Here is a 16,238-nt window from a genome sequence, read left to right as displayed (position 1 = left end):
CCTATACAGATACATTCTGTTAAATGCACAGTTATAATAATTCAGGAAAGGCTCTCTTTAAACGTCACGACGGGGAATAAGATTCTGAGAGTTCTTACAGAGTTAAGGGGAAAAAGATAAAAGACCTTAAATGTGTGAAGGAAAGGCTCTGTATGCCTTATCCAGCCCAAACGTATGTGATATGACTCCCCTTCTCCATGCATCAAACATAAGCAATGGAACTGAAGAGCTTGCTTGGGGCTGTTGCCACACAGAGGGGGTTGGCTTTGGTCTCATTTGTGGCTTGCTGGGGGCATTTCCTCCCTTAAGGCTTGGTTTGTGTGCCCCGCGCAGTGCTGAGCCCCTACATCACCTGCTACAGGGAGCTGTGAAGCGGGAGGCGTGAGAAGGTGGTTGCACTGAGATTTAGAAGCATGAACAAAGGAGGTACTCTGGCAATAGAAAACCAAATCAGATTGTCTTTTTTGATCTTGAAGTTTTTTATGAGACCTTGATTTGAAAATTCTTTTCCTTTAGAAAGAGTTTTATTCCTGTGACGTCAACTCAACTAGAAATCAATAAAATCAGGAACTGCTGTAAATTCCTTTGACTACTGTTCCTACAACCTCTGACTGCCTCCTCCAGAACAGCCTTCTGAAACATATCTGGTTCTATCTTGTTGCTTTCAGCTATCTTGTCTTTCCATCCAGAGATTTAAAGCATATGTGTGTGTTTGTTTCTCTAAAAAGTAAATGCATTTGAAGAATATTTTATTGTGACATTATACATTTTAATATGACACTATAATTAAGCTATTGTGTATGTTTGGGCTTTGAGGAACATCTGTGTATTACTTGCATAGATAAATCAAAAATATCTTCCAAATGCAGTTGGAAACTTCAATGGTTTTTAGTCTTCTGACTACTGCAGTGCTAAGGACCCCTGCAGCGAGGGCTCGCTCCAGCCCTTCTCTCTGCATAGCACCTGGGATGTGCATAGTTTGTCCAGTAACTGCCTCTTCAGGGCTGTAGTGTTCAATCAATGGTGATTATGTATGCTTACCAACTATAACTACTTTGCCTGGCAGCTTCTGAATTTTCTAAGATCTCTGTCCTACTCTTGTTTTTCATGAACCCTGCCTTGGGCCATGTTGCGAGGCTAAGGAGATGTCTTCAGGGCAGCCCTGGCACCACTGTATTCCATGATTAACACTGGGATTGCCATTTACTTGGGGGTTTCTGTCTAGCTGTAATCTCCTCTTCAGATCCTTGCCCCTAATGCTGTAACAGGCCTTTAGGAAGTTCTAGCTTATAAGCATCAAATTTGATAAGATGTCCACGCATTTTGTAGTTGTTTGGTAAGTAACAGTCTTATTTCCCACATAACCTCTGAAAATTATTTTGATGCCTGGGCATGGATTTCTGAAAACTGCTGCTTATTGAAATCGTGATATCACCATCAGCTGGAGCACAGCCCATTGAGGAGTTTATCATGGAGGCATCTGACTATGATCAGCTTTAGTGCATGAGCTGTGTTTTTATTTTGGAAGAGGTTGGGAGAGAACCATTTTTCAGGTTAAAGGACTTCAGTAAGTCAGTTCTGTTCTATCGGACAGTGAATCATCTGAGAACAGAGCAACAGCGTTCCTAAGAAGAATTACTTGTCAGATCTTCCCTGGCTGATTTCTGGAGAACCAGAACCATCTTTCTTAAGCAGAAGAGATGAGGAAGCCCAGGCTGGACAGGAAGAAAGAAGCCCAGAGGAGGAAAGAGAAGATGATTTGGCTGCTGAATGCTTGCGGTATATGTGAATTCCTTCTCTCATCACTTTTTGAGGTCATTCAGCTAATGATATAAGGTGCTGAGTAGAGTCTAAGTACATGAGGAGTTCAGCTTTTTGAGGAAATGTATAAAAAAGAGTGAGGAAACCAGAAGTTTTCAATAAGGGTGTTTGCATTTTGCATTTTCCTGCTGTTTTGGTGAAGTTAAGAAAAATGTGAAAAGAAGATAAATATGTACTGAAATGTGGAGAAAAAGGTTTGAAATTTTAATTTCTTTCACAGTTTAGACCTAAAACCTGATAGGAGTAATCATTCATATCCAAGGGGAGTATGGAAAGACCTATGTGTCTCAGCTGTTACCCTGCCCAGTTCAATAAAACTACCATGACATCTCCTGTTTTTTAACTGGTTAGGAATTACATCCCAAGTGATCTTGGTCCCCTTGCATAAAATAATTCATGGTGGCTTGTGTATTTGCAGGCAGCAGCTCCCTGCTTACCAGCTATATGCACAGGAATGGGAAAGCTCTAAAGAATCTGTTACTGTGGCTTTTATTCTTATTTTGCAGATTTTAATGTTGGAGAGAAGCTTCTGAAGGGCAGACTCAGAGCTCAAGGTCTGTGTCAGCAGAACTATTCGCCTCCTAAGCAGAGGTACCAACTTCACACAGAGTTTTCATAAAACTAATGCTACATCTGCTGTAGTGAAGGGTCTGGCCTGCTGGGAACAGTGAGGGCTTGGGCTCTAGTTGTTTCTGTGGTTTTCTGAATCCATAGAAGAAATGAATGTGTTCCCAGATTTTCCTTCTGTGAAAAGCAAATCTCTCAGCTGTGGTGAGGGAGGAATGGAGGTTAGAGGTAAAGATGAAGGAGCCTTTCATTCAACAGAGAAGGCTTTGTTGATGCACGACATATACCTGGTGAGTTAGCTGCCAAGACCTCTCTTGACTTGCTTTGAACAGAGGCCCTTGTTACAGAACCTGTTCTCCATCTCTCATCTCCCATATGCTGTCTTTTCTGTGTGGCTTGGTTTGTTCTCATAAGTGTGCTTACACATGACAGAGGATTATTTGCTCCCTGTAAGAGATGAGGCCTTCTTCATGCTGTTATTTAAAGTTTAAAGAAAAGTGGAGTGTCTTAAAAAGGTAATTAAAGAAGACCCAGCAACAACCCAAACTGTTCTTTAATCTCTTTAGTTTCACTTCCACATGCTGTGCATCTTGTTCTACCAGTTTCAATGCTCTTGCAAAACAGTTGCACAATGACTTCCTCTTAGCAACCAGCAGAATTAAAGTTGAGCTCACCTAATTGGCTGTACCTTTTCTAAGATCCCCAATGCATTGAGTTCCCAATGAACTCTGCAACTCCCTCTTTTTTCCTGCACCTTTTCATTGTCACAACTTTTGGAATTAATACTCATGGACATCCTCATATTCAGCTGCCATAGGGACAGCCTGAAATACCAGCTCATTCCTTAACCAATTTCCTCTCTGCACATAGACAATTTATGAAGAGGGGCTTTTAACAGAGTTTTAATTCAAGTGTTTGTGGCAGTATTAAAAAATCTCCCACTATGATGTGCTCCTAAAAGCTAAAGTTGCTCTAAAGGCTAATGTCCAATGGAAATTTCCCCCTCAAATATAAAGATGTTTTGTGCCAGTGTCTGAACTTGCTGGAATACTGAGCGCACAACAGAGGCAGCACAAGATAATGGACCTCTCAGAGCATTGGGGTCAGACCAACTATTTTGGAACTAGCTGTTCTTCAGCAACTTTTCTCGAAAGGTTTGCGTGCTTCATGATTCTCCTCCCACCGCAGTGTAGAACAACTTCCACCCCTGCGCTGTGTGATAACCTGACTTTTGCCCCCTCCCACAAAAGTTACTGACAGAAACATTTAGCTAACATTTCATAACTGCTTTTTTTTATAAATACTGGTCATCAAAAATGTTTGCTAAATGTGACCTGAATGTAAATGGAGGAAACTCCACGCAGATTAGCCGCGAAATTTGCGTTGTTCCCTTATTTGAGCTCCTTTCCCCCTTACAAGCCAGACTTTGCCTAGTAACCTTCACCAGGATATGGTATTTGTCAAGGATACTGATGATCTGTGGCTGTGGCTATGTTTAACAAAGGATGCAAGACCGTTATGCTATTTAAGAAGTTCTTGCCACAAAGAGTACATTTCAGAAAGTACCACCTGGAAGGAGCGCATTGAGCATAGTGGGGACTTTTTACCCCCATTAATTTGTAAAACAATATGACTGCTAACAGCTTAGAATCCATCCCTGCTTTTATGTTTTCCATTTGACTCCCTCCTAGCAATGAAACAACAGCTACTCACAGGTGAATAATCGAGGTCCCCGAGAGGGAAACTTGTTAAAATTTTAATAATGTCTTGGCTATATTTATAATTCTGTAGAAATGCTCTGAGCTGAGCGAACCAAAGAATCTGCCGTGTTGCATCGGAGCCTTTGATCCAAATGGCCTCTGTTCTGGAAACGAGAAGTGCTTATGCTGCATAAATCTCTCTAAACCTAACAAAAATACGCGTGAGATTTTCTGTGCTGTCCTAGAGCTCATTCTGTCAGGTAACTTCAGCTGCTGTTACATGGGAGGAGCTCTGTGATGGGAGGTTGGCAAACAGCTACTGTCCGTGGGATGTGTATGACGGTGCTGGTGGATTGATCTGACACTTTCCAGGACTTTCAGAGCAACCCCCAGGCAGGTGCCTTGGTTGCTGGAAGTGCAGAAACCATCAACTGCTCCCTGCTGTGTGGTAGCTTGTGAATCTCCTGGGCCTTATCAGCAGCTCACACCACACACAGAGACCTCCTGCCTGACAGAGATGCTCAGCTGCAAGAGGCTGCCTCGCAGCTGTGTTTTCTTCACCTTGTATTTCTTTGACAAGAAGGAGGGGCTGTACAAATGGTAAATTTGTTTTCCAAGCTAAACAAAAACTTTAATTTCAAGTTTGCTTGCCTTGACGCCTCTCTTCTTTACAGGGATAGTGGCAGGGTGCTCAGCAGGGAGGGAAATATTGTGGTCACAATAAAGTGAAGTGACTGTTCAAGGCAGTGTGATGGCTCAGCAGCAGGACTCCTCACTGCTGGACTCTGCTCAGATGACAAAACCATACAATTTAACATGATGCCAGCCTGCAGCACTACTACAGCCCTCGCTGACCAGCACGCAAAATGGTTCCAGTAAAATCAGGCCACTCAGGTCTCCTTTCCCCCCATGCTAGCATGAGCTTCCCTCCTCTCTCCCCATGGAAGAGGGTATATAGAATTGTGTTAACTGCACCTTGGAGCGGGGAAGTGATGATATACCACTACTCCTTCCTGGCTTTGCTGAGGCCTCTTATCCTTATCTCACGGGGTAAATCACAAAAGTTCCTTCCCTCTGCCTTCCCACCATGTGAGGGGAGGAAATTAAAAGCACCTTTGCAAGGTATACAGCTTCTCCACTCCCTCTGACTGAGACGTGGAAACAAATTTTGTCTCAGCCCTAGTGGCAAGGAGCACATCAGGTACCTTCTTTTAAGCATGACTATGCTGAAGTCAAGCTGGAGCTGCCAGTGACCACCTTGCATCATGGTGTGTGGTTGGGCTGCCCATAATGCAAAAAGAATGGGGCATTCGTGAGCCCTCTCCTGGTCTCCCTTTGTCCCTCTAGCCGCTTGTCCTGGGCGCAGCTCTGCAGTAGTACATCAGTACAGCATTGCTTCCTTGCAGACATGCATCTGTGATGAGTGGCAGGTCTGGTGTCCATAATCGGTGAGCACGAGTCTCTCACCCTACTTACTCCTCATGCAGGTACTCGGTATTGGTCCAGTTGATGCAATAGTAGTTTATGTCATTGCTGTGTCCTTTATGGCAAAAGGGAATGAGACCCTATCTTCCGAAAGGAACCACTTTCAAAGCACAAAGAAAGAGCCTCTCGGAAGAGAGACAAGCCATGGGAACCACACCAGCCAGTCCTTTTCCCTCTGGGCTTGAGTTAGTCACATATCCAAGCTTGGAGTCCTGTCAGGGCATAACCCACCCAGCTGCATGGTCTCCCAGCCTCCGGGAGTGCTACCATCCATGAGGAACAAAAAAGCATAAAATGCAAATGTTTGAGTCACAAACAAAGGGTGGGTGAGTAGGATTAGGTGAGGCTGTGCTGACTAACCCACCCCAGCAACAGGCAAGTATTGCTCCCAGTTTGTTCTCAAGCAGATGGGTCTGGTTGTGCTGAAGCTCAAGGTGGTGCTGGAAGGCGCCACTGATGCAGAAACATCTGAACTCTGATCCCAGGCCTGAGTCTGGCTGGATTTACATGGAAATATCACAAAATCGATGATAAAAAGCAAACCAGGAGTTTGTCATTGCCACAGTTACATCTGACAAAGGAGAGTCGAATCCCTTGAGGCAGAAACAATTTATCTGTGGCTCAAAATGACTCATTAGGAGCTGTTTCAAACAATCAGCGTCTTTGTATTGAAAAGGCACGTCCTGATGAATTTGGCAAGGACACAATTCCAGATTATTTTATAGTCTGTTTTGCAAAGCTGTACACAGGGTTAATGACAGTTTATTATTAATTGTGTATCTCTGGCGATTTGCAGAGACATTTGCCTGACTAGAATCTTGTTCCTGCTTTTAACATTTCTAGTGCTTGAACAATGAAACAACTGGCAATTAGAGCACTGCTTTCTCGAATGGCTTTATCTGAAGCTTTCAGGGCATGATGCATTTTATTGTGACATGTCCTGTATGGACAGCACAAAATTTACTCATCTCCAGCCACAGTGTAACTTCTCCCAGACCTGAGTGTGACAGCTGTTTGTTAGCGACCCACAGTGCCAAAATAACTCTTCAGAGAGGCAGCCTAACAGCTGGCTGGCGCTGGGCTGGGAGGAAGCGAGACGTTAGGATATATTCAGCAGAAAAGCAGCTTACCTGTTCAGTCACACTGGCAAACACAAAAGTGTGGCTTCTTATCACAAGCAACATGTGTGAATGGGGTCCAAGGCCTGGCTGCTTCAAATTTCCAGGAATTAGCTGGTAATGTATTATCTGTGTTAAGATAAAACCGTGTGTCCAAAAGGCCCGCTGTTAATTCTCTTTTGTGTGTGGGTGCAGAGATACAGAAAGCTCCGAAGAAAGAGCATTTGGTGCTGTTGATTCTGGTCTTGACAGGATGAAGGCAATGGTTCGGTAAAGGGCACTTCTTCAGAGTGAGGGAGAAATAGTTTATAACAGCTTTAAATGCCTCAGGGTAGTAACACGGATGTTAAATTCTGACCATAATTTAAATTAATTGCTAAATTCTAACTGACTTCAATGTAACCAAAATGACAGTTCGAATTTACAAATATCTGAGTGGCTTTCTTCAGGGCATAGGAAAGTAATTTCCACAGGGATCAGATACACGCACAACTTCCATCTCTCTTCACTGGCTTATGTCGAATGACTGGTGTGGTTTGGTTGGTCTTCCTGCACTTCACTCTTCTAACGATTGCCCACAGGAATCTTCATCCCTATGCACTAGCGTAGCTGGGCTGTCAGTGGGAAGAGTGTAAAGGTCCTGAAAGCATCCTCTCTCCTGGGGTTTTTGGTACCTGCGTTGGGCTGAACTAGAGCCAGTGCAACAGAGAGAGCTCTGACAATGGCTGTACAAACACCCGGATGGCATTTGCATGTGCCCTGCATCCCATAAGCTAGGTTACCTATTGGGTCCCACACAATTGGGACCCCTGAGAGCTTTGCTACCCCCTTTTCCCCAGCTCCTACTCAAGGATCTTCTCCTGCCTCACTCCTCCAACAGGGCTAACATGCCTTGGAACTCAGGCCAAGTGCCAGAGCCGGCAGTTGCCCAGAGTTGTGTTGGTTTTGAAGAACGCTTGTGTTTGTCTCTAACTGCCTTTTAAAAGTGCTCTTTATGTCTCAGTTCATCTTGTAATGCTGTTCATCTTGCAATAGCTTCACTATTGATTTCTATGTGTACATCTGTGCATGGGTCAGATGAGAGTAACTCCTGAAGGGAACTATTTCCTTCCACAGTTCCACCAAAGACTATGTGTCCCAAGGATCACCTTCCCAACAGCAGCCCTGAAAGAAAAACATTTCCAAAGAACCATCCATGTAAAAAGCCCCACAACTTTATGTTGCATTTTTGTTTCTTGTACATGGATATTTTCTCCTGTGTTTCCTGAGGTCTGTCACAAGCACCTAGTCCCAGATGTCATATCAAACCTTCCCTGATAGAATTCCTGCTGCAGCCTGAAAGCACCAGGTTGGCACCTAAGCTGTTTGGCAATGACTCAGTGCCGATTGGAAGATTTAAAGGTAGTGACGGCTCAGGAAAGTGCCAGGGAGAGAGTGTTTACTCCTCTGCAACCCGATCCAAAGGAAAGATAAATATCCTCCTGGCTGCAGGTCCAGGCTGAGGTGTTTACAGGCTGCCTCACCCACTGGTTCCCTGGACTGCTCTGTCTGCTGCCGGAAAACTTGTTCTGTAGTCAGCAAATGTCCTGGTCTTCACAGGTCATGGTTTAATCCTCCCTGCTGAAGGCTGCCATAATTAAAAAAAAATGGTGTTTTCCCTCCCAGGGGTGACCCTGTACATTCCCGTTCCCCCTAATCCTGTGTCACCAGGGCTGGAGAGCTCTGCCCAGACTCAGCCCAGAGGGACTTGGACAAGCTGGAGAAGTGGGTCCGTGTGAATCTCATGAGGTTCAACAAGGCCAAGTGCAAGGTCCTGCACCTGGGTTGGGGCAATCCTCGGTTTCAATACAGGCTGAGGGATGATGTGACTGAAAGTAGCCCTGCAAAGAAGGATTTAGGGGTACTGGTGGATGAAAAGCTGGACATGAGTTGGCAATGTGCACTCACAACCCTGAAGGCCAACTGTATCCTGGGCTGCATCAAAAGAAGCGTGGCCAGCAGGCTGAGGGAGGGGATGCTGCCCCTCTGCTCTGCCCTGGTGACACCCCACCTGGAGTATTGTGTCCAGCTGGTGTATTAAAGGAGCTACAGGAAAGTGGGATGGGGGGGAGGCTTTTTATCAGTGAGGGCAGTGAAAGAACAAGGAGTAATCGTTTTAAACTAAGGGAGGGTAGATTCAGACCGGTTATAAGGAAGAATTTTTTTTTACACTGGGGGTGGTGAAACACCAGAACAGGTCGCCCAGAAATGTGGTGGATGCTCCATCCCTGGAAACATTCCAGGTCCGGTTGGACGGGGCTCTGAGCGAGCTGATCTGGTTGGAGATGTCCCTGCTCTTGCAGGGAGGGTGGGCTAGATGACCTGTAAAGGTCCCTTCCAACCCAAACCATTCTATGATCCTCTGGAGGCAGCTGCCCGGGGCAGGCTCCCCAGCTCTCCCCCCAGCTCCCTCCAGCCCCCCAGCACTCTCCAGCCCCCCCCGGGGCTCCCCAGCTCCCCCCGGGGCATCTCCAGGTGCCCCAGCCCCGCGGGCGCCTTTCACATCTTGACCCGCGGTCAGTGCCGCGAGAGCGACAGATCCCCGTCCGCGGTTTCACTTCCATCGTATCCCCCGGGAGACAGAAAGATTCCATCCGCCGTATTTTATCCCGGCTGCACAGCGGGGACGGAGGCGATGGCTGAGCGCCACCTCCCGGGCTGCACCGGGCGGCGGAGGGGGCAGAACCCGGGCTGGGAACGATGCTGTGGGAGCCCGGGGGAGAAAAGGGGGGCTCGGGGGAGCAAGGGGAGCAAAGGGGAGCCCGAGGGAGCAAAGGGGAGCAAAGGGGAGCAAGAGGGAGCAAAGGGGAGCAAAGAGGAGCTTGGACGAGCAAAGGGGAGCTGAGCAAAGGGATGCTCCAGGGAGCAAAGGAATGCAAAGGGAAGCTCGGGGGAGCAAAAGGGTTCTCAGGGAAGCAAAGGGGAGCTCGGAGGAGCAAAGGGGTGCTTGGGGGAGCTCAAGGGAGCTCACGCAGCCCACAGGGGAGTGACCCCAGCGAGCACTGATGAGCAGCTGTGAGAGCTGTCAGGGCTCTCACGCCGCTTCCCACCCGTTGTAGGGATGGGAACACCTGCGCCAGGGCTGGGAGGGAAAACTCCCAAGTCCAGTGTATGGTATGGGTGGAGCTCAGGCGGGAATGGGGCTCAGGAGCAGCTGAGGCAACGAAGTTTTCTCTGCCTGGGCATCCCTTTTCACTGCCAGAAGTGAGGCAGTCAGTCAGAAAAGGACTCCATATGCTGTGATACGGATTTGTTCTCTCTTCCTTTCCTCACTTGGTAACATGGGCTTTTACCCTTTATAGAATTGTGCTTCTCAAACATCTTTGTTTTGGGACATAGTTAAGTGGGCACAGTGGTGTTGGGCTGACAGTTGGACTGGAAGATCTTGGCGATATTTTCCAGCCTTAATGATTCTATGATCTCAGATCAGGGACGGAAAACCAGTGTGGTACCAGGTGCTCGCCAGCTGCTGCAAAATGCGCTGCCTGAAGCCTGCCAAGTGCAGTGCTTGTGTGGCAAGGCTTTGCACCGTGCAGGATGTGCCACACGGTCCCTGTGTCCCTGGGATTCCTTGGACTTGCTCTGACCAGCAGAATGCTAGTTATAAGAAAGGAGAAAAAAAGTATATGTCTTATTTGTGACAACAAGACAGAGAAAGGGCACTCTGCCTGGGTGAAAGTGGTGGGACAAGTGCTCTGCTGGTGTACCAGCCCTGTCAGACACTGGTTCTGAGATGGGTACCTTGATGCTAAACATAAGCAAGAATTTCTTCACTATGAGGGTGGTGAGGCACTGGCACAGGTTGCCCAGGGAAGCTGTGGATGCCCCATCCCTGGAGGTGTTCAAGACCAGGTCGGATGGGCCTTGTGCAGCCTGGTCTACAGTGTCCCTGCCCATGGCAGAGGGTTGGGACTAGATGATCTTTAAGGTCCCTTCCAACCCAAACTATTCTATGATTCTATGATTCCATGATTCAACTCTATGCTGCCCTGAGAGAGAGCAAGAGAGGGCTGTGCTGCTCTAACTGTGCTGTGCATTTCCAGGTGAGATTTGGCTTGAACCAGGCATATCAGAGCTTGGGGTTGAGAACCTGTGCCTGTCTATGCAGGTATGCCCATGGAGTCTGGGGAGGTGTTAAATACTGCTCTTCCTATTTGCACTTAAAAGCCTCCTGCATTTGGTGTGCCTCCTCACCTCTACCAGGAGAAGGGCATAGGGCTTAGTCATTGCTAAACATTGACTGACATGGAGATTCCGGAGAACAGAATTTAGCAATCATGCTGGGATTCCACAGAACTGTAGTTAGGAATAGGCAAGATGCACTGTATCCTTGTTCCCTCAGGTCAGTAAAGGTCAACCTCAAGAGCTCTCCATGGTTTTTATTCATCATCGTCATTATTATTATTATTAACAACAACAACAACAACAACAATAATAATAATAATAAATTAAAAAGGAATCTCATCCACACATTCTCACTCTGATCGCTGCCAGTCTGGATGGAAGGAGGCAGTAGGCAGCGAGTGAGGCAATGAAGAAAGTCTCTGTAGTAACCAGTGAGACATGGGAGATTTGCACAAATGAATTGTGGTTTCTGGCTAATATACCTTAAGGAAGAAAGTCTGCACTAGACGAGCTGCCAGTCTGCTTCCGTGGGAAAGCAGAATGAATGCTGTAGAGTCACTGCCTCTCTCTGCATTTGAAAGGAACTCACACTTCCCATCAAATCCTTCAGCTGTGTTCACAGGCTGCAAGCCCTCCACTCCAAGGCCTGTCTCTCACCAGGTGTGCAGATGATATCTCACACAAAGCAATTGTTGTACTTGGTGCTTTTAGGCACGACTCTGATATTTCTGCTAATGATTATTCCTCTCAATAACCCCTGCGGTGGTGCTTTTGTTGCAAACCAGGAAACTGTAAAAATACATCCCTTCCTCTCAAGGGTGTTTTGTGGTTCAAGCAGAGAGTTGCAATGCAAAAGATCTCTTTTGCCTTGCCATTGGCTCAGTGTGATTGTAGGCAAGTAATTTCCTCTCTGGAGGAACTTCATGTCTCTGAAATTCTGAGAAGCTCGTGTCTAACATGAAAAAGTGGTCGAGTGTGGAATCTCTTGTGTACTGGTAAAGCAAAGGAGTGTTTTGTTCTCACTCAGTTGTCTTTTATTACTTACCACATCAAAGAAGAAAATGGTAGAGGTCGTCAGCATAAGGGGAAATGCCTTTTGAGGAATATTTAGTTCACTGAAAAATACAGTTTTGCAGAATGAAATTACATAGGAATCTGGACTGAGTTCAGTGAATTGTTTGGGCCAAAAATGAAGAGAGAAAACTTTTCCAAGGAAGGTTTTGTTCTGACCTTTTGTCCTGACCTTTTGTTCTGACCTCTGAGCCTCAGAACAAAATGTCGCAGGTTTTGTCAAAAGTCATGTTTATTTAAATCACTACAATTTCTGGGCAGGAAAATTAAATATTTAGTGTGACCTGGAGGAGAGGTGGGCTCAAAGTTGACTGAAAGAGCCTGAAAAAACCCTCAAAGTGTCTGAGATCAGCCTGTTTTGTAGGTTATAAAAATTCTTTTTGCTCAGCCATCATCCAAAGCTCCAGGTCTTTATCATGATAAACCTGAGCTGAAGAGAGGACTCCCTGGCATTTTTCTTATCTCAGTGTTACAGTTTGCTGCTCCTCTCAACTGCAGGAAAAATTTGGCTTGCATCTCAGTGAGGAACACAGAGGAGTGGAAGCAATTTCCAGCCAAGAACTACTTGAAACTGGTTGCTGTATCCTACAGCTCCTCAGCTGGATGAACTGTAAGATACTGAACAATCCCCCAGAAGAGCTGTCTGCCTCGCCTTTGCCCTGAGTAGCAAGCGCTCAGCGTCATCTTCTACCTATTTGTCCTGACACGGAGCTTCCTGTGACTCAAGTGACCCTGGGAGGGAGACCCGCTTTCTAAAACAAACACTGCCAGATAGAAGCTGTTTTCAGTTAAGATAAATTGTGTTGCATTCATGCTGTGTTCTAAACTCTTTGAATTGCAGATAGGTTGTCTCGGAAAAAAGCTCATAACAGGCAAACCCCATCTATATATTAGTTTGGTAATAAGCCCTAAAGCCCTGGAGGAAGAAGGTGAAACTACTGCAGTTCTTTCCCAAGATCTGGTGGTGACTATAAGCACTTTATGTTGAGAAATGCAGCTATTTTTTTTTTCCTTGAAACTGAGAGAGAGTGCTTGGTGACTACAGTTATTTATGTTTGAGTGTGCTGATGGGGAAATCGAGGCATCCTTCTATAAGGACTTAATTAGAAAGGCTCAAGAGTGATAAAATATCTGCAAAACATGTATAACATTGTCTTCAAAGCCTGGCTTATCTTTCAAATTGTGGGTGTCCATGAAGAAGGAGTGTCTCCTGTGTGCTAGAGTGCATTGCTGGGTGTCCCTGCTGCAGCAGTGACTCGCAATGAGCTCTAGACTGGACAGTACACCTGTAACACCGCTGCGGGCATGGGCGATGCGAGGCTGGATGCGCCAGTGCCTGCACTGGCCAGGCAGCGGCACTGAAAGCAAAGCTAAATCCCAGACGTCAGCTCTGGCAAGGTGTGTGCTGGCTGCAGGGAAGGTGTTGGACAGACTCTCTTGTGCTGGTAGGGTGGAGGGGGGATGTGGAAGGGATTGTCAGCTGCAGTTTGCAGAGCACAATGGGACATGCTCAATCCTGTGTCATTCGGGAGTTTGCTCTGCTAGACCAATTGTTCACAATATGCTTCTGTGCTCCCATCTGGCTTTCTCGGGCTAGATTCCACTGAGGCTGTTACCGAAGGAAAGCGAGGGTCTATGTTGCTTGCTTGATTTGCTCTGCAGAATGACACAGAATGCTTTCCCTCCTGTGAGAGGGGTATTTGAGCCCTCTCTTTGTTCTGCCTCCTCTGTCCAGTCAATGAAGTGCTGCCTTTGCTCATGAATGTGTCTGTGAAGTGCAAGGAAGCAAAGAGAAGCTGGAGGCAGAAGTGTTGTTAAAAGGAAACGGGAAGAAGGGAGTGTCTGCCGCAGCAAAGGTTCTCACTGTAGCTAGTGACAAAGGCAAAGATTGCCTATTGATCTGCAAAATTGCAGAGTATGCACGATGCAACAAATGTGTTTGAGCTGTTATACTTGACTGAAAATGTTTTGATGAGATAGGTTTGCTCAGAAAATACTTCTCAAAAGGAGGATGATTTTGATTAAACTCTGCTTCAAGGAACAACGTACAGAAACTATTGTGTGCTCTATTGCAGTGCATAGCATGGGAGCTGCAGCACGCATGGCAGCAAGAGCTGTGAGGGACTGCTGAATGTGAGCTTGGATGAATATGTCCCAAATTCATGTACCAGATTCATGGGTATTTTGGAGCAGTTTTTTTTCAACTTGTCCTATTCAAATTGCTCCACTTTGTAGAAAAACTTTCATTAGCCCTGAGAAAGCTGGGTTCAAGTCACTGCTTGGTTGTGCTTGCAGAGGTGCTTGCAGGAGACCTGCTGAGCAGTCAACCTGGACTTGAAAAGTCTCACTCTGTCACAATTGATAGCCCCTGGGCACCAGGATATCCATGCATTTCTTTTCAGAAAGGACTTGAGAGGCCTTGATTTTATTCTAAAATGGGATTTTTCGAAGTTGCAAAAGTCCCTGTGAGTTGGGAACCTGTTTCCTATCCAGCACTTGTATCAGTAGAGCAGCTGCAGGAGTGCAATGCTGGATTTACAGTGTGTTCACATGCATGCAGGAGTTAATGGAATAGGAAAATTAAACTCAATAGTTTTCTCTAGTTTTAAGATAAGTTCTAAATTGGGAGTATTGCCCAGAAGACTTGCTGGAAATCTTCGAAAATACATGAGTGTAAATTTCCTTTCAAACTGTATTAGGTATTATCTGTTAAATAACTAGGCGAGCACAGAGCAAGCTGAACCCCTGACCCGCTCAAGTGAAACAGTTCTCTCTGGGTGAATCTGTATTAAAATAATCCCACTGGATGGGAGGACTCCTTTTCTGTTTTGATTCTGCAGGTCAAACGCTGTGAAAACAAACACCCTCTCCAACCCTGTGCCCCTTTTCAGAGCACCACCTGCCTTGTTCTTGTACAATATCTCCTGTGCTGATATTACAGCTCTTCCCCTCCAGTGTGTAGGGCCAGAAAGGCTGGTAGACCAGCTCAGAGGTACTGTGGGTTGCCAGTTCACTCTATTGGCAGATAACCTGGTGTCTCAGACCGAGTTCGTATGCAATATTGTTCAGGATGTTCTTGCTGCAACACAGGATTATCATCTGCTCGCCTATCTTTGGTTGCCTCAGAGTGCTGTTCTTTCCTCAAGTTGTCTTTAAAGAACGCAGCTATTGCAACTCAGCTTCCTCTGTTTTTTCAACCTCTGAACAAGAAAATAGATTGTTTGTATGTGGTGTGTTTGGCCTTTAAATTGGTAGAGGAATCATAGGGCTTTCAGTTAACAAAGATTTGCACTCTGCATCTACCACCTGTGCAGCAGTGAGTGGCTGTGGGAGCAAACAGACCTCTTTGGCCTGTGAGGTCCTGCGATTTTATATAAGCAGCAGGCAGAGAGTCTCTGAGACGGGAAGGGATGGAGCCAAAGGGGCTTAGTCTGTCCTAAAATAGAAGCCAAACATGCTTGGGATGCAAAACACACTTTTTCTTTCACATTTACTGCTAGCTACCACACCTCTGGCCAGGTGGGCAGGTACAAGCACAAACCTCAGCTCCTGCCAGTCACAGTCCCCGCTGCCTGTGCCTTATATCAGCATTCCCCTCACCTAGCAGGAATATAGCTTTCCTCCTCTGCTGTCTGGCTCTGATTGATGCTGTCATTTGTGTATTGAGACAACCAGAGCCTATAAATCCTTCCAAATAACCTATTATTAAAAAGGGATCTCACCTTCAACTTTGGGGTGGTGAGAAGGGCTCATTATGCTTCTGTTTGTTAGCTGTGCTCATGTAGGCAACGTCTCTTGGGGCCAGAGATAACGCTTGCATGTGTGCTGTAATGCAGTCAGCAAGTAGGTTGCATGCATCAAAAGATATCTTGAGGGCAGGTGAAGATTTCAAAGGCAGCAGCATACAGATATAGGGGTTTTTTTATGGCTTCATTGTGAGGGCTGATGTCATGGGAATGGGAATTTGTGACTTCCAGGTGGCAGCTCACTCCAGAGTGGTTCAGAGCAGTGGCATAAGCCAAAGGAACCCTTTGCTGCTTCCTTACCTATGATTGAGGGTGATGATGGGTATAAAACCAGAGGCCCTACTTAGTGAGTGCTAAGCCTGACTTACGGAGCCTGTTGCAGTGCTGGTTTTGGGGGACAGAAACAGACACTATGAGCAAGGCAGGCTCTGCCTCGAACTGGTGAAAGACTTCTCAGCCTGCTCACTTCCCGTGTTTGAGGGGCCTTGCTTCCATAGAGGAGAGCAGGCATGGACCGGCTGTGCACTAAGCCTTGCTTACAGACCAGACTACAAAGACATCTATGA

This window comes from Cuculus canorus, chromosome 6 (assembly GCF_017976375.1).
Source record: "Cuculus canorus isolate bCucCan1 chromosome 6, bCucCan1.pri, whole genome shotgun sequence".
NCBI classification, from domain to species: Eukaryota; Metazoa; Chordata; class Aves; order Cuculiformes; family Cuculidae; genus Cuculus; species Cuculus canorus.
Note: the sequence above shows the minus strand (reverse complement) of the source record.